Genomic DNA, 5440 nt, shown 5'->3' with positions numbered 1-5440 from the left:
AATGAAATTTCCTCGAATTGTAATTCAATGGATATTTATAGGTAATTGGTTTTAGCATTCAATATAATCTTACGGTCTCTTGTTCCACGATTTTTATAAATACAATGTTGTAAAAAGAAAGGGATAACTTGATGAAGAAATAAAAAGAACAGAAAGATTGAAAACCAATTAAAGATATCAAGTAATTAAGACAGAAAATATTACATTGCGAATAATTATTAAACTACCCTCCCTGTATTTTATTTCCTTAAATATTTCCAATTGATTTTGTTATTCCTTCCATTGATAAAATATTTATTCTCATTGTCAATCCCCAATCTTATTGACATATCACGTGAAATTCTCATTTTTAATTACCCGTGATCTATACGTAACCGTAGATCAACAAAATTAATTAATCCTACAGCTGATATAATAAAAAATATCACGAGTAATTATTAAACCGCCCTTCCCCTGTACTTTCCTTAAACATTTCCAATTAACTTTATCCTTCTTTTCATTGGCAAAAAAACATTTATTCTCGATCGTCAATCCAGTTGACATTGTTTCACACAAAATTCTCATTTTGTGCATACTAAGAGGTACACGCACCACGTTGACAAGTAAAAGAATATCAGATCAACGAAATTACTCAATTCCAGCGTCTTCGCTGTCCAGTGGATCGCGTGTAGCCTAAGGGCGTAGTCGTGGGTATCTGCCGCGGCAACTTGTAAAGATATCGCGAACAGTGTTAAAACGTTCGTTTTAATTGCAGCCGTGCAATGAAACGTCATTAGCCTGGTAGACGGTGGTCAATTTAAAAAATTATTATCCCCTTGTACAGCCGGTTGGTACAGCGTTCCTCGTGCACAGCGTGCATGTTAAAATCGCAAACAACAAATCGGGGTCTCTGTACCTCGCGTCGCGGTTTTTACTCTCGCTCGAGCATTCTTTATCGTTACAATTTGATGATATTAACCGTGTTAATCTCTTCTAATCGTTTGCTTTTGTTTGCCCGCGTTTTCTATCTTACAGCGAGCGGCAACCAGCTGGCTCGCTGCATAAAATCGAGACGGGATTATTATCAAAGAAAATCGTGCCCGGGTCAAAGAAAGCTAGTAGCTTTCCGCTTGGAGAATCAAGCCGCTTTTCGCCCAATTTGCCCTCCATTAATCGTAATAGGTTTTTCCACGAATTGCAATTCAATTTACAATCCCATCCCTTTGTAATATCGAGTCGTAAAGGGAAAATTCTATTCGTAGATAAATGTCAATTCGAGATGGAAACTTTAGTTTCAGTCTTTCGGGTTGAACGTTGCCTTCCGCGAATTGTGTAGTAACAGATTGCTGCAGATACGTGAAATTTCGTTTTTCTTCTCGTTTTTCTTTCCAGTTTAATTTCAGTACACGAGCGTCATATATTATAATATTGTATCAAAGAAGGAAAAATTTATTGTAAACTATATGTATTCAGTGTTAAGAAAATTCATAATAAAAATATGAAAAACTTCATTCGTATCGAGGTATCGCTGGACATTAAATAAAAATTTTTGATCTTATTATTCAGTTTTTGAAGAATTTAATTAAACGTAATTTTATTACGTGTCACGAAGAATATCAGACTTAAGTACAAATGTATTGCATGAATGTCGACTTGAAATTTAAATTTATGATTCAGGAAATATTAAAGATATTTTCCATTTCGCCTAAGTTTATAAATTTCTTTGAAATGTGAGAAAAGAAGAAATTGCAACAGCTTTGTTCTAGGACTCACTGAATTCCAAAATCCTTACAAATCTGAAATATTGAAATAGAACGATATGGTAATTTCTTTGATCAAGTCTAATTCGATATTTTGAAAATACTGAATGCGATTAAAATTCAAAATTATCCAGCAATCTGATGTTATATGTCACATCACGAATGGAATTTTTTCTAAGGAATGATCGGGCTATTAGAGACCAAGAAACACTTCCTTCTTCCTGCACGAGTTCGTGGTCGTAATAAAAGTCTCGCGATTAGTATTAATCGCGACTCAGCATCCTTCATCATCGCGGAAATGACGATCAAATTACGCGCATACCTGGTTATTTAACGCAACACGAGGTCTAGAATTCACGGACCGGCGAAGAAGCGAATAATTTAATCGGTACAGCTGAAACGGAAGAGAAAATAATCGATCTTGAAGAAGAGTACGAATCGTTTTCTTTGAAATTTTACGATATCCACGATTTTGTTATTTGCATATAAAAACAAACTACTTCCAATCTTTGGCCATTTCAATCATCTCTTCGATGCTTTTAATTATCAACCGAGTCACGTTTCTGAATCTTTCTGATCGATCGTGGCTTTGCTTTGGAGCGTTACAGTTTTCTGAATTACTCATTTCGTTACTTATAAATAACTTGTTACACTGACTATGGACGAATAGTTTTCTTTCAAAAAATCAAATTGATTAATTACTGTCTTGAGTTATCTTTCGTTTATAAATCAAGAGGCAAGATTGAAATTTTAACTCTTACGAACATATGTTCAACGACGACTAGATCAAAAGTTCGAATCAAAAGCTGTACCTATTCTTCTATGCTTGTTTTTCTACGTGGAATTTTTGTTAGATTTTTTCTTCAATGAATATTTTATTTAATACTTTTGTAATACTTTGCGACATAATTTTTATATTTTTCAAGTTATTTTCGCTTGTAATAATTGAAATAAAATCATATTTGCAAATATTACTATATTTTTACTATAATCGTTAAATTAATCAGTAATCTGTATTTATCGTAATATTCCAACTTACAGTGATTACAAAATTTATTATATAATGAAATTTATATATTCATCAATTAGATCCAAGTACCTGTATTAAATTTCGTATCATTTACTTTCATATGTAAAATTTGACATGAAAATAAGATGAGACATGATATGGAAAAATACTTTATTGCAAAACAGCTGTAATACCGCTGTATATTACAGCGAAAAGATGGAAAAATAAAAGTTCCCCGCAAAAAAAAAAAAAAGAAAAAAATCTATCAAAAGATCGTTGAATTAATTTAATTATTTTGCTCGTTCGTTTAAAGAGTACCAAATCAAACAGCGAAAAATAATCGACACTGCTAATAAAAATCTTTAGCAATTTATTTCAGAATTTAAATTTAATAACGAAACTCCATTTATCTGAAATTCATTTATTGAAACAAAATTTTCGTTGACACTCGATTAACAGAACTGCGACCGGCCGAATCCACTTATCTGCCTGTGTACGTGAATTCCTATTATTTAAACGAAAAAAAATCACAGGTAGTGGGAAAAATCAATGAACTTCTATTTATACGAATTCCAGTTATACGAACTGTTTTCCCTGCGACGATACAAATAAACGGAGCATCGCTGTGTCAAAAATGATTGATAAAATCTGCGAAAAGTTTTATAAAACTCGGTCGAGTTGTTTTTTAATTGACTTGTCCGGAGGAACGTGAGAAAATTACTTAAGAAACTAAATTTACTTTAGTTCTGGCAAATTACTATTTAACGATAGACAGATGTACATAAATGTATAAAATTAATAACGTTCTTTCGCATTTTTCTCTTTCAGTGGAATGAAATGTAAAGAAAATTTTGTAATAAGAACCTTGTACGAGCTTTGATTTTTTACTAAACGATCGGGCTGAGTAGAAAACTTGTAGAATTCTTGTATTAATTAATTAGATCCGAGTATCATTTAGTACAACTTTTATATGGCGATAAAATTATCTTCTGGTCCAGAACCATTGTGAGTGATCCTCTTTATGGGAGTATAAATTACAGGAACACGATTTGAGCTGAAGAAAAAAGTCAAAAATTTTTAGTTTCTGCGTAACGTTTACTCGGAACGTACGTAGGAGTTTTGTAAAATATGCACAATGTTTAAAACACATTTTTATAAAGAACGTTTCCACGAAAAAAGGAAACTTTATACTCAAAAGCGTACAATTCCCACAAAAGTGAATATTTTTTTAAAAAGTCCTACGTAAATGTATTTTAAAAAAATGTTCAAAAGTCCTCAGCAAATGTTACTGCAGAAACTAAAAATCTTTGGTTCTAGCTCGAATCGTGTGTCTGTAATCTAACTATCGCGATAAGAGTCGTTCCAAATTTTGTAAAAAAAAGGAAGAAAAAAGAAAATATTTATCATTTCGCGGGACTTCCTTTAATTTATTATTTCTTTCCCTCCCTTCCAAAAAAATATACATACAAAAAATTAATCTAAAAATGCGTTAACCTCTTCATGTAATGTACAATTGACTAACAAATCGACCGGAAACAAATGATACGTAAAAATCTTCACCCATAATATCCCAACACAGTTGATAAAATGCAGTTGTACGATTGTATTGATAAACTGTTCAATCAAACTCCACGCTACGATAAAACATTCGACGACTAATCCTTTACCAACCATCCAAAAGAAACTTCGTCCATAGTCCCAAAAAAAAATAAATGACACGCACCCATACAAATCCGCAGGATCCAATCTGTCAGTCGGAGCTTCCGTTGCCGACGACCCGGCAACCCCGACCGCTTCTCATTAATCCCCGTACAACAAAAAACCAGGCCGACTTCTCCCTCCGATGATCCGTAATTTAAAGAAAGCTACCCCACAACGGATCTCTCGACCCAACGATTCTCTCTTTGGTCACTGGCCAAAGAAGAAGCTACGTGCACCGGCATTTCTCACCGGGACGCTTCATAAGAATTCTAGGCACGACGAGCAACGACTAGCGAAATAATCGCGCGCGGTGGTCGAGCACGGTTCGAGCAAGTATCGAGATAATGACGAACGATGCTCGAGAATCGAATCTACACCGGGCTTCGATAATGGGGCCCGGCCAAGTAGCGACGAGGTGGCAGAGGTTGGAGCAACTGTGCAACACAGAAAAGAAAAGAAAAGAAAAGAAAAAAAAAGAAAAAAGGAAAGAGGGGAGAGCGTAGCGTAAGATACAAAATTGCTCGGCCGATTCTCGACGTGGCCCTAAAGAGCGAACGCGCAACATTCCGATCCATTACAATTACCGAATAATTCCAATGTTGGTCCACATTCGGGGCCAAAGGAACCCGAAATTAGGTTGATTAGAGGCTACCGTTCGTAAGGATCGCCACTACCGGAATTTAACCAGTTATTATGTAGACAGCGAGCAACGGAAGAGAGGGAAAAGGATAACATCGGCCCGGGTTACACGGTAGGAGAGCGTACGTTGTTCCCGTAGTTGGTACCGGTGCGTACCGGGGACATCGAAACTTTGTTACCGGGCTCGATAATTGAAACGCCCGGCAAAAGTATTACCTTCCGCGGGTGAAATTGCCCCGGTCCTGTAATTGAAACATCCTGAACCCGTAGAACCATCAGTTACGTCGATTCGTCGGAGGGTTTTGCGCGGAGATGCCATCGTATCGTTGATTCCTCGTTCGATCGGGAATAC

This window comes from Frieseomelitta varia, unplaced genomic scaffold, assembly GCF_011392965.1.
Source record: "Frieseomelitta varia isolate USP_RPSP 00005682 unplaced genomic scaffold, Fvar_1.2 scaffold_646, whole genome shotgun sequence".
NCBI lineage: Eukaryota > Metazoa > Arthropoda > Insecta > Hymenoptera > Apidae > Frieseomelitta > Frieseomelitta varia.
The sequence above is the reverse complement of the archived record's forward strand: the minus strand, read 5'-3'. Positions refer to the sequence as shown.